The sequence below is a fragment of the Phaseolus vulgaris genome, chromosome 11, assembly GCF_000499845.2.
Source record: "Phaseolus vulgaris cultivar G19833 chromosome 11, P. vulgaris v2.0, whole genome shotgun sequence".
Classification (NCBI taxonomy): Eukaryota; Viridiplantae; Streptophyta; class Magnoliopsida; order Fabales; family Fabaceae; genus Phaseolus; species Phaseolus vulgaris.
Window position 1 is genome coordinate 47,937,063 of NC_023749.2, and position 13,766 is coordinate 47,950,828.

A 13,766-nucleotide genomic window follows, 5' to 3' on the forward strand; every position below is an offset into this window, starting at 1 on the left:
ACATTTATGCCAACAGAACAAGAATTGTCACCACTAGCTGCTGTACCAACCAAGAATGGATTATCTTTCGAAGACAAGATGAAACAAATGGTTAAGCACAACATGAATTTCCAACAGAGAACAAATATCACCATTCAAAACTTGGAAAATCAAATTGGTCAATTGGCCACTAGGGTAAACGAGATACAATCTCAATGGTCCAACAAGTTGCCTTTCCAGACAATTATCAACCCAAAAAATGTCAGTGCAATTATGTTGAGATCAGGCAAGAGTATGCAAGAACTACAACATGTTGAGACTCATATAATGTTAGATAGTCTAGCAAGTTTAAACATAGGAACCCGAACAAAGAAGAGTTACGTATGCCCCTCAAAGCAGTTCAATTTATCTTTCATTTCCTGAATGATATGATTCCAATGTCCTCATCACTGAAAGAGTGAATTCTAGATTTGACAGTAGAGATCATCCTGGCAGAAAATAATCGTCTACCATTTTGGAACAACAATTTATCCATCTTCCTTTTCCATAGAGGTTTGTATAGAAGAATAAGAAATTGGAAGAGGTGTATAAAGAGATTTTGGAGACCTTCAAGGTAGAGGAACATTCCTCTACTAGACATTATTAAATAGATCCCAAAGTATGCCAAATTTTTAAGGGATCTATGTACTCACAAAGATACGTTTAAAAGGTAACATCAAAGCTTTTATAAAAAAAAAAGATAGGTTTAAAAGGTAATGAAAAGGTTAACAGGGGCATGAATGTCTCTAAAGTTATTACGAAACCTAGGGTTGAAATTATTGAAAAATGCAAAGACCCAAACACATTCATTATTCTTTGCATCATAGATAATAACACATTTGACAATGTTATGCGTGATTTAGGAGTGTCTATTAATCTTATGCCTTTGTTTCCTTCCTTGTCTCTTGCCCCATTGAAAACTATAGGTGTGGAAATCTAGTTGGCCAATAGAAGCACAATCCATTCTTCGGGACTTATAGAAGATATTCTGGTGCAAGTTTATGACCTAATTTTATTTTATGGATTTTTACATCCGGACATTGAAAGAGGTCATTCACACAATGTATCAGCCACCTCATCTTCATCAGACCTTTATTGAAGACAACTTGAAAACCAAGATTGATTTTCATGCTAGTACATTAACCATGGAATTTAGTAACCATCTAGTGCACTTTAAAACAGCATGTTGAAGACCCGTTTGTTTTCCTACGTTCTGGATTTGTTGATCACAATCTGTTTAATACAATGGAAAGGAAGGAGGGAGAGAAAAAGAAGAATAAAATAGTTTGGTAGAGATGAAAATGAGATAGAAAAATATAAAAAAAAATAAGTTCCACTTTTTTCCCCTCAGTTTTTTAAGAAAAAAACAAAGGCAGAAATTACGTTTCTAATATAATAATTAATTATGCAATTTAATTGATTATGCTTCAAAATTTCTCTCTCAATTGTGCTATTTTGTTAGGTTTGTGTTACATGCTCCTATCTATAATAATAATAATAAATAAAAATTAAAACAATATTATTTTAACAAAAAATGTACAATAAAAAATAATAATACACTAATAATATAATTAAATAATACAATTTTTATTAAAAGATAATAATTTATTTTTTAAAATTAAATAATTTAAAAATTAACTTTTATTTTATTTATCTTAATAAAATCATTTTTATTTTTAATTTTTTAACTAAATAATTTTTATTTTCACTTATTTCTCTTCATCCAATTAACTTGTTTGTTCTCTATTTGTCACCTAATTCTCTCATTCCTTTCTCCTCTTATTTTTTTCTATTTTTTGTTCTCTCTACCCATTAATCTCTCTTTCACTTCCAATGCCACTTCCTATAACAAAAAAATGGAGACAACAATTATAATTATCGGTTCCGACATAATACTATTCACACTGATGGTCTGGTGGAATATAAATTGATTACTGGAAACAAAATTTGTCTGCTGAACAAGGATATATAGATCGGCAACAATTTCACATTTTCATGTGGCATACAAGTTTCTATCACCATGTGAACACATAGCTTTTTTAAAAGTTCAAAATGTCCATGCTAATAATTCTCAATTTCAATAGTTTATTAAACCATGAAATCGGAGGCAAAAAATGAAAGGTAAAAAAGAAGACTCCCGCTTTCATTCTTTGCTCGGATTCATACTTAGTTTTAAGGGTATTCACTTTTTAGTGTCCTCCAGTCACTATATTATACGCATCTGGCAAAATATGCATCTACAGATTGAAGCTAGGGAACTTACATGATATATAAATTGTCCATGTTAGCAGCTCTTCATCTATAAGAGTTTGAATTGAAGGTCAGAACTATAAAGAGAAGTTTAAAATATCATAGCACATTGTGCAGACTACAAATTGATTTGTGCAAACATTAGAATCGTTTTTCCTGTCAAAGGAAAACAACAAAAGGGGTTAAAAAAGAAGTAAAGAAAAACGGAAAGTAAAGCCAGAACCGAAGGAAAAAGCTTAACTGGTATTACAGAAGGTTAGCCTCCTTTGTGCCTACAATCTGAAACACCAAAATATAACAAGATTAAGAATGTGCAGCAGAACTAAACTAGGAGAGTTGAGTTTAATCCTCACGTGAATAATTGAGGGCGGTTACGTGAGAGTTGAGGCCTCTTTATTGGAGACAGTATCATGTTCCTCAAAGTCATGGATGGGTTATTAGTAGCACCAGGTCCAAAAACAGAATGAGCACCAGCCCTTCTGTTACCAGCGTCCCCGGCGATGGCCGTTTGTTTTGCCGGTGAGACAACAGAGAGATCAAAGGGACCGGAGTTATTGCTATTCTGTCTTGCTGGCCAGACATCATCTCTTGGTCCTGGAGTGGCAGGAGTGAATACCGGCCCACCTGCAGCAAATAAGTTATTCTACTTTTGGAAACATCTAAGCAAAAACAAATTTCCTTCTGTACTATGTATATTCCCATCAAATAGAATAATATACGTCATAAACTCTTTAGCCTTGTTTCTTAACCATATATTTAAGATTTAAGATAAATTCTACAAGTATCATGTCATCACTTATGTTGTTGTCATCATCACCCTCAATTTCAGTGTCACACCAACCATTATTACTTGTGTGAACAAAGAATATAACTTTAATTTCACTGTTACTTTTCAATTGATAATATAATCTCTCTAAATAGTCTAACAATAGACTTCTTAAATTCTACCTTCTCTCTCTTAAAATCTATACTATAAATTACATTTAAAACCATAATATAAATGACATTTAAAACTAGAATTAAAAACTATTCAAATTTTCAAATAAAATTGATGACGACTTTGAGTTTAATGCTAACAAATTCCTCCCTTAAACTCGAATCTTTCTTATTCTTCATTCAGATTGTCATCACCCACATTTCCAATTTTATGTTTTGTCTTACCCCCAACTACCTCCAATATTTTTCCAATAGCCACCGTAATGTTCCGGATTATAAGCAACTTCTGTTTTCTTCATTGCAACAACCCATGCAGAATTCTAGTTTGAATTACTCTTAGTCTCCTAAACAAAATCTTGTGCACTTTTACCCTTTGAATTAAAAGGATTTAAGAAAGACTTTGGCTTCAATGAGCTTGAAACATAATGATTAGACCATATATCCTTGTCAGATGATGCTTTGATAGCATTCCATTTACTATCTTTTCCCAAATCAAAACCATTATTTTCAAGTAAAACACATGAACCAAATTTCTTATTGTCACAAAGAACTGTACCCAGACTATCTAAATTATTATTTCATACACTCTCATCAACAATAACAAAATATGAAACATACTTGTCATTGGTTATTGGTTCATTGGCCTTTGGTTCTATCCTAATCTTCTGGATAACTTCAAGGACATTTGTAAAATTATAGTCACGCTTCTAATTTGGATTGTAATTCATTCACCTTTTCTTTTTGTGCCAAAAATAAACAAATAAAGTTCGTCTAGTTTCTTCTTGGCATAACACTCCTTTGCATAATGTCCATATTTTCCACAGTTGTAACAATCAACATTTGAACGACCACCACGATCACAACCTCATCCATGCCAGTTTTGTTAGTTCATTTGTCCCCTCTCTTCATTGTTGTTTCCATGACCACGACCTCCGTGTCAATGTCCTCTTCCTCGATTATGTTGCACATACATCACCTTATCTTCGTTGATGGTCATCTTTGCTTGTAAGGCTTCTTCTTTCTTCTTTTTCTTCTTTCATTGTTCTCGTGCTTCAAGAGAACCCGATAGATCATCAATGGTCATCTCTTCCAAGTTTCTTGACTCCTCGATTGCACATACAACATTTTCAAAGTCACCAGTCAATGACCGAAGAATTTTCTCCACGACCCTTGCATCCCTGAGAGTTTCTCCATTGCTTTTAAGTTGATTGGCTACTGTTTGCACGCGAGTGATGTAACTAGATACATCTTCTGAATCCTTCATCTTCATGGCCTCCAACTCACTTGTAGAGTTTGAAGACGCATTTATTACCTCATCTATACAACATGTACAAAACTGCCATTTCTTTCCATCGTGTCTCTTTCAACAATTTGTTTTGGGCCGCCGAGTAACTAGTGGTATTTTCTGGTTCTTCAAAACCTTCTTGAACCACCTCCCAAAAAATCTTGGGATCTCATAAGGCTTTCATTTGTATTCTCCAATTGTCATAATTTGTCATCTTTGTTAATCGAGGCAACGACAAATTATTGGTTATACTGGCCATATTTGTGAACAGAGAATATAACTAATATAACTTTTATTTCACTGTTACTTTTCAAATGATAATACAATCTCTTTAAATAGTCTAGCAATAGACTTCTCAAATTCTACCTTTTCTCTCATAAAACCTATACTATAAATTACATTTAAAACCATAGTATAAATGACATTCAAAACTAGAATTAAAACTAATAATTATTGACTATTCAAATTTCCAAATAAAACTGATGACGACTTTGAGTTTAATGCTAACAAATTTCACCATTGTTGTCACCACTCTCACCATCATCACTATTATCTCTGGTACTCTCGTTACAATCATGACCATCATTTACAATGCCAAAAGCTTGTCTACTAAGAATGTATTTGTTTTGGGAGTGTGAAAACAATTGTATTCTTCGCTTTGTTAAGTAACCACCTCAGAAAGGAAGTGTTTTGTTTTATCCTCTTTAAGAGAGTTATTCCTTAAGAACATATTCTTGTAATTGTAGCCAAAAGTGACAATTGGAAACACTTGAGATCTTAATTAGAGAGAGATTTTGAAGAAATAATCAAAAGTGGTTTGTGTACTTGTAAAAACCAAGAATAATTTCTACACTTGCTTATAATCATTGTTGATTAGTGAAACTCTTAAATAGTTACTTAATGGGGAATTGAATATATAGGGTAAACTATATTACAAACTTGTAGGGGTTATTCTTTCTTACTCGAGGATCTTTGTTAGAAGGTCTAGTGTTTATGTAAAAAAAATTGTATGCACTATCTATCCTTAAACCAGGGGCATACAGTGGGTGAAGTTGGCGTGTGGATAATTCGGATTGGAGATGGAGGCTGACATGCAGGCATGCCGGATTTGAGTGAATCATCACTGGAAGCATACCTCTTTACACTGTTATCAGGGGCACTAATGAGAAGGAATGACGTGGATGTGCAGGTGTGGGGGAAGGAAGAACCAGGCCTTTTTTCTGTGAATTCTGCTTATAAGTGCCTTGCCAAGCAGTCTCGTGGAACCCAATCCGATGTGTTGAATCTCCTTTGGAAGACTAAGGCATTTCCAAATGTGATCGTGACAACTTGAAGAGTGTTGCTGGATAGAATCCTAACAAGGGTGAGTTTGAGTAGGAGAGGGGTGATGATGGAATCTACGCTATGTGCAATGTGTTAGCTTAAGAAGGAGTCTTGTCAACATATCTTCTTGGAGTGTAAATACGCACAAAGGGTATGGTCCTTGTGCTTCAAATGGATAAGTATCTCTTCTGTTCAACAAAATGATTTAAATCTGCACTTTATGAGTTTTTATCTAAGCTATGCTAGCAAGAAGTAAAACCTGGTATGGAAAGGTGTTTGGGCATCTGTTATTAGGTGTATCTGGGACCAAAGGAACCTGATTGTATTAAAAAAAGGGCTAGTAGATGCGGAGGAGGTGTTTCAGAAGGCTCAACTCAAATCCTGGCTTTGGATGAAGCACAAGGTGCATTCCTTTACTTATTCTTTCGTAGATTGGATTCTTAATCCAATGCTTTGCATTAGAAGTTATAATTAGGACTCCCAGATGCCAAGAGTTTTAAGACTACGGCCTATACTGGATTTATAGTTGGTTGGAGGTGTTGGTGGGTTTGTCATGACCTGCAGCTGGTGCAAGATGGAAAGGACATATGTGCTTGTATGCAAGGGAGTCAAAAGGAATGTTAAGGACATGATGGAGGATTCTGTTTTGATGTGTCTTTTAATAGACCAATAGAGGCAGGGTGTATGCTGGTTCAGGGTTCTGTGTAAGTCGAAGTTGTAAACTCCAATCAATCTAAGTGCGAGATGAACCCTGGCAAGTACGAAGTTGGTTTATGATAAAAGTGAGCTTAAAAGGAGCAAACAGGGGGAAGCCAAAGTCCAAAAAGGAGCGAATGGAAGATGCTGCATTGAAGTGATTAATTCTGTGACAAGTGCTACAATCGTGCCACTGCAAGCTGGGTAGAAGGAATGTCAATGAGGTGATGTTGATAACCAATATTTTGGTGTATTTTGATGGTTTTGTAGCTGCAGTTTGCAGTGCTTATAACATTCCAATACGAGCACGGTGCTAGGTGGAATAGGATGTCTAGCTTATGCACTTCTGGGGTGTTTGTTCATCTCTTTATTCTTGGAGATTCTTAATGTGGTTTGGTTTATGTAAAAGGGTTGGGATACCCCTTTTGTATCCCTCTTAATTTAATTTCATTCTTTGCTGATAAAAAAAAAAACTATTCAACCACTCTCTTCTAGAGTTTGCTTATACATTTCGTTAGTACACCAATAAATCAAAAAGAGAAGTTTAACAAGATTGTTGTGCTCAAGTTTATGAAGGATGGTATAAGAGTATTTTATTCCAACAAAGTTGAATATATTCTACTTAGTGTAAGTCTTTTAATTATGTTGATTTTTCCATCATACTAGCAACAACAATAAGAATATTTAGATATATTAAAGGAACTATGGTGTCAAGAAATTAAGTGATTTTGGATTCTTTGATAGTGATTAAGTTGAATTTGTTGATAACATAAAAGTGTTAAAGGTATTATTTAAGTGTAGGTTTTAGAGTTTTCTCATGACACACAAAAATAAGAGGTTGTAGCTCAATTCAATCTACTGCTAACAATTATCTCAGATCTGTGTGGGTACTTGGACAGTGGTTGCTCACTTCACATGACGCAAGAGAGGTGTATATTACGAGGCCTGAAAATGAAGAAAGGAGGAAAAGTAATATTTGATCAAAATCAACACGACCAAGTAATTGGTGGTGGCCATGTAAGTTTGAAACCTTCCATGTATATTAACAATGTTTAATTAGTAGACGGTTTTAAATACAACCTACTAAGCACAAATCAATTGTGCGACAATGAGAATAATGTTGTTTTTTACAATGACCATTGTACAATCTATCACAATAATGGAACCAAAATGTTTGCAACCAATAAATGTTGAAATCTTTATAAAATAGATATAGATGGGTTATTAGATCAAAGAGTCTCCTGTCCCATGTCTAAAAAAGAAGATAATTGGTTGTGGCACGAGAAGTGTGGTTACGCTAGCTTAAGATTAATCTCTCTTTAGAGGTTTGTCAACAATATCATTCAAAGACAATTTTCTTTATCAGGCGTGGGTCGAGGGAAACAGGTTAAAAATTCTTTTAAAAGTAAATTAATAATTGGTTTTGCAGAGAACTTGTAATTGATGTCAAACTAATACAAGGATTAACTGGGATATTTGTTATAATCTAGGCCCACAAACTTGGGGGTCAACACATCTATATAAATAGATTAACCAATGTTAAGTCAGGATACACATTTAATAACATTTATTACTTTTAACTACCAAATATTGTGTACTAACTTGAGCATCAAATGATCTTTTTATAGGTAGACTCACTTTGAATGGAGATCAACAATAAAAAATATAAATAGATTAACCAATGTTAAGTCAAGATACACATTTGATAACATTTATTACTTTTAACTACCAAATATTGTGTACTAACTGTTGATTTTGGCTTAATCCCAAGTCCCACATTGGTGGGTTCATTGTTTGGGAAAGAGGTTTGTGGGTTATAAATTAAACGCTCCTCCTTCACTGTTATATATCCCAATTTGTAATATCTTCTTCCATAATAATAAAAGTGAGTTGTTTTTGCTGTGCTCGGAGATTAGGCTAAATTGGCCGAACTCCGTTAACAATTTTCTGGTGTGTTTTTCCTCTTTATCTCTTTTATTATTTCGCTCTGTTTATTCAATATTATTTGTCGGGTAGCTCTGTTAGGGTTCTGTTTTAGTGGGGAAATTACCCGTTTTTCCCAACAAGTGGTATCAAGAGCTGAAGGTTCGCCCTTGGGTTGTTTGAAATTGTTTGTAATATTGAATACAATATTTTGAGTTTGTGATGGCAAGAGGTCGTCAGCAAAGTCAGACAAAGGGGAGAAGAGGGAGGTCTAAGTCTAAAGGTCGAGTCGTTGCCAAAGATGAGTGTGCTTTTTGTCATGAGAAATGTCCAAAACTGCAGAAGAAAGGGAAGGCTCCGCAAGATGCAAATGTTTTGCAGAATGCAAAAATGATGTGGAATCAGATATCTCTTTAATTGTCTCGCTTTCAGCATCATCGTATCCAGATGAGTGGATATTGGATTCAGGTTGTACCTATCATATGTGTCCCATTCGGGATTGGTTCTTTTGAATTTCAAGAACTTGATGGTGGGGTTGTTTACATGGGTAATGATAATCCATGTAAGACAACTGGGATAGGTTCAATCAAGTTGCGGAATCATGATGGATCCACCAGAATTTTGCGGGATGTACGGTACGTGCCAAAGTTGAAGAAGAATCTCCTCTCATTGGGGGCTTTAGAATCTAAAGGCCTAGTTGTGACGATGCGAGATGAAATTCTTAAAGAAACTTCAGGAGCACTGGTGATGTTGAAAGGCGTGAGGAAGAACAATCTGTATTACTATCAAGGTAGTACAGTGGTGGGGACAGTAGCGACAACAACTTCTAGCACTAAGAAGGATGACGAGGCAACGAAGTTGTGGCATATGAGGTTGGGACATGCTGGAGAGAAATCCTTGAAAATTCTTACCAAGCAGGGATTGTTGAAAGGTACGAAGGCTTGCAAACTTGAATTTTGTGAGCATTGTGTTCTGGGAAAACAACAAAGAGTGAAGTTTGGCACTGCAATTCACAATACCAAGGGTATTCTGGATTATGTGCATTTAGATGTGTGGGGACCTGCCAAGACTCCGTCAATCGGAGGTAGGCATTATTTTGTCACTTTTGTGGATGATTTTTCCAGGAGAGTTTGGGTGTTTACAATGAAGAACAAAAATGATGTGCTTGAAATTTTCCTTAAGTGGAAAGCTCAAGTTGAAAACCAGGCAGAAAGGAAGATTAAGGTTCTCCGAACAGACAAAGGAGGAGAATACAAGAGTGATCTATTCCTGAAGGTATGTCAAGATTGTGGCATAGTTCGACACTTCACTATTAGAAAAACACCACAGCAGAATGGGGTGTCAGAGCGTATGAACAAGACACTTGTGGAAAAAGTTCGTTGTATGTTGTCTAATGCTGAGTTAGGCAAAGAGTTTTGGGCTGAGGCTGTGACATACGCTCAACATCTCGTCAATCGTTTGCCATCATCTGCTATAGATGGCAAAACCCCGTTAGAGGTATGGTCTGGAAAACCTGCAACTGATTATGATTCTTTGCATATTTTTGGTTCTATTGCATATTATCATATGATTGAATCAAAGTTGGATCCACGGGCAAAGAAGGCTCTTTTCATGGGCTTTAGTCCTAGAGTGAAGGGATACCGTTTGTGGTGTCTAGAGGCAAAGAAGACGATTATCAGCAGGGGTGTTACCTTTGATGAATCTGCCATGTTAAAGAAGGTAAATCCAGAAGGAGCTGATAGTACTCCACAACAGGTGGAGTGTGCCCGGAAGCAGGTGGAGTTTGAGCCAACAGTGGTGATCCCAACACGAAATACCACAAGTGACTCTCCTATAGCAGAAGAAGAGTCAGATGAGGAAGAGGTTCCTACCCAAGAATCTCAACAGCAATCAGCCCCAATTGCAGTTAGAAGACAGAGACGAGATATTCAGAAGCCTGCTCGTTTCATGGATATGGTTGCCTATGCACTTCCAGTTGTTGATGACATTCCATCCACTTACCCAGAAGCCATTATGAGTTCAGAGAGTGGTAATTGGACAGGTGCGATAGAAGAGGAGATGCAGTCTTTGAAGAAGAACAAGACGTGGAAGCTGGCACAATTACCAAAGGTAAGAAACAATTGGGTGTAAATGGGTATTTGAAAAGAAAGAAGAATATCCTAATAAAGAAGATGTTCGCTACAAGGCAAGGTGGATACAAGGGCCAAGTTTGAACATTGTTTAGACTTGGTTAATATTTTGCACATTTGAAGTTGGCGCTCGGAGGCGCAAATTTGAAGCACTGCAAAGTTTGTTTTTGTTATGTTTTGAGAAGATTTGTTTTAGGTGGGACTTGAAATTAAGCCAAGGTGGAGATTTGTTGATTTTGGCTTAATCCCAAGTCCCACATTGGTGGGTTCATTGTTTGGGAAGGAGGTTTGAGGGTTATAAATTAAACGTTCCTCCTTCACTGTTATATATCCCAATTTGTAATATCTTCTCCCATAATAATAAAAGTGAGTTGTTTTTGCTGTGCTCGGAGATTAGGCTAAATTGGCTGAACTCTGTTAACAATTTTCTGGTGTGTTTTTCCTCTTTATCTCTTTTATTATTCTGCTCTGTTTATTTAATATTATTTGTCGGGTAGCTCTGTTAGGGTTCTGTTTTAGTGGAGAAATTACCCGTTTTTTCCAACACTAACTTGAGTATCGAATGACCTTTTTATAGGTACACTCACTTTGACTGGAGATCAACAATTAAAACCTATTAGATACCAAAACCGAAGAGACAAAAGAATATTAAGAACGAGGAGCACATGACTTTCTTTCTTGTCTATACAAGAATAATTTTTAATTTTTAATTCAACTTTAATTTTCAACTGCCTATATAAATACAACAACAGCCTATATAAATACAACAATAGATTAAAAAAATTATAGACAAAACAATGACCAAACCATTTGTGCAACATAATAGACATTATCAAATTGTTTCTATACCTGCATGATTTGAACACTAACTATCTGCAACATTCTTATCGAGGATCGGTTTAGAAGCACTTATTGGTGACTGGTGAACTCCATCAAGTATGGTGGCACTTGATGGTGAATTCTCATAACTTGTTATGTTAGTGATGAAGCTGCTCACATCCTCAAAATTCCAATCAGTCAGGTATCCAGGCTTTGTAGTGACACTACTCACTTCCATGTCTCCTGAAAGCATTGCCACAACACGTGACATTGATGGTCGTAATATTGGTGATGCTTGACTGCATAAAAGCACTATTCCTACTATGCATTTTACTTCTTCCTCATCGAATTCTATCAGTCTAGGATCCACCAGATCGCTTATGCAGTTGCTCTCATGAAGTTCCCATGCCTAAAAACAAAACATTAACTAAAAAGCTCAAATGACAACAATGTTTTGTTGTATCAAACAATTTAAAAAACCAAGAAGATACAACTACTTAAAAATAGTTTTTTATATAGAAATTTTACCAAATAATTAGTATAAGAAGAGAACATGCATACCCACTCAAGAAGATACACCTTCTCTTCTTCCATATTTGAATAAGAATTTGGTCTGCCACTGACTAACTCTAGAGCCATAACACCAAAGGAAAACACATCTGCTTTCTCTGTAAGGTGTCCACGCATGGCATACTCCGGTGCAAGATATCCACTTCATCAAAGAATTTGAGTATATATATCAATATTTAATATAAATGGGATACAGAAAAAAAAAATACATGAAAGATGATGAAGACTCACATTGTCCCAGCCACACGAGTGCTCATATGGGTCATTTTATCATCATACAATTTGGCCAACCCAAAATCTGATATTTTTGGGATAAGCTCATCGTCAAGTAAAATGTTACTAGCCTTCACATCACGATGTATGATTCGGAGACGTGATTCTTCATGTAAATAAGTTAAACCTCTAGCAACACCCATGCAAATATCATAGCGTGTGGACCAATTAAGTGTTTAACGATTTCCTGCCCAAACAAAACCTTTGTTATTTGTGAAAATGAAAATGAGAACATAAAACTTGTGAATTTCTTATACCGAATAATGCTTGATGAAGACTCTTATTTGCTAGATACTCATAAACAAGAAGTTTTTCTCTCCCCTTAATGCAACACCCATATAGTTTGACTAGATTACGATGTTGCACAGCTGATATGGTAGCAATCTCAGTCACAAATTGACTCTTCCCTTGATTGGATCTTACTGATAATCGTTTCACAGCAATAGATCTTCCATCATTTAGTGTCCCCTACAAGAACAAATATGAAGAATGACATGGTTTCAACAAAATCATTAAACAAGCTAAAATGCCAAATATCAATATATAGAAATTTCTTGACAATTGTATAAGTGTTTCAAAGCAGAATATTTCACATACAATAATTAATTATCTTAGCAGACTTCTTTCAGCCTCTTCAGGTACCTCTTAGGTAATTGGGAAGCACAAAAAGTTTATGGTTTGCAAAAACATTCTAGCTAGCTTTTATTACTCACTTTTTGCTCACCTCAAATGATCATGGTTCCACCATTGACTAGTTTCCATTAGTAAGATTTAAGCTGGTATGTATTATAACCTTTTGTGGAGTAACATATGAACACCATTATCTTTAAGTAAGGGAGCTCATATTACCTTATGAACAGATCCAAAACCTCCCTCGCCAAGTTTGTTTCGAGACTGAGGTCATTTGTAGCGTTCTTTAACTCAGAATAGCTAAAAGTGTATGGCTTTGTATCAATTCCTAGAAGCTCTGGAAAATCATATTATGAACAAGGTTAAGGTTGAATAAGAAAACAAAAACAGTAAATGCTCGATTTTCTTGTTATTCAAGTTTAAAAAAAGTTTTTCTAGAATGTTATTCAAGACATATATCATGAGACAAAGTGTGGTATGAGAAGATATTATATACAAGGACACGCAACACCTGAAAATGTACAATAACAAAGATGTATTGTATTTATGCATGAGTTGCAAACATATATGAACAACATAGTTTACTCATGTAGCTGGGACAATGTTAGTCTTCATCGGGTACAAATGCATGAACAACTTAGTTTTCTCATGTTTCCAATGATATGATTATATTTTTTGTAGATACTGCAGAGAAGAAATGGGGGCAAATGTGAAACCAGCTTTTGTCACTCTAATCATAAGGACCATACTACTGCTATCTACATTAGTTCCCAGACCTTGTTAGCTTTCATATCCAGGTATCCACTTCATCTTGTTTTGGTATGCTTTGGTTAATTTCTAGCATTGAATGATTTAATAGTAGTTTTTCCCATTGGAACCACACCTTTCTCCATTCCCATTGCATCATATACCAC

At 35.4% G+C, this 13,766-nt stretch overlaps 1 long non-coding RNA gene and 1 pseudogene across 1 annotated transcript; both read right to left on the reverse strand.

The window, feature by feature from the left end:
* Positions 1 to 2,133: 2,133 nt before the first annotated feature.
* Positions 2,134 to 2,944, reverse strand: LOC137825792 (uncharacterized). The gene is made up of 3 exons (XR_011083351.1): positions 2,622 to 2,944; positions 2,510 to 2,547; positions 2,134 to 2,424 (listed from the first exon to the last, which is right to left on the reverse strand). It is a non-coding gene; the product is annotated as an uncharacterized lncRNA (long non-coding RNA).
* An 8,369-nt stretch (positions 2,945 to 11,313) lies between these two features.
* LOC137809155 (probable LRR receptor-like serine/threonine-protein kinase At1g56140) overlaps positions 11,314 to 13,766 on the reverse strand; it is a 33,770-nt pseudogene continuing 31,317 nt past the window's right edge.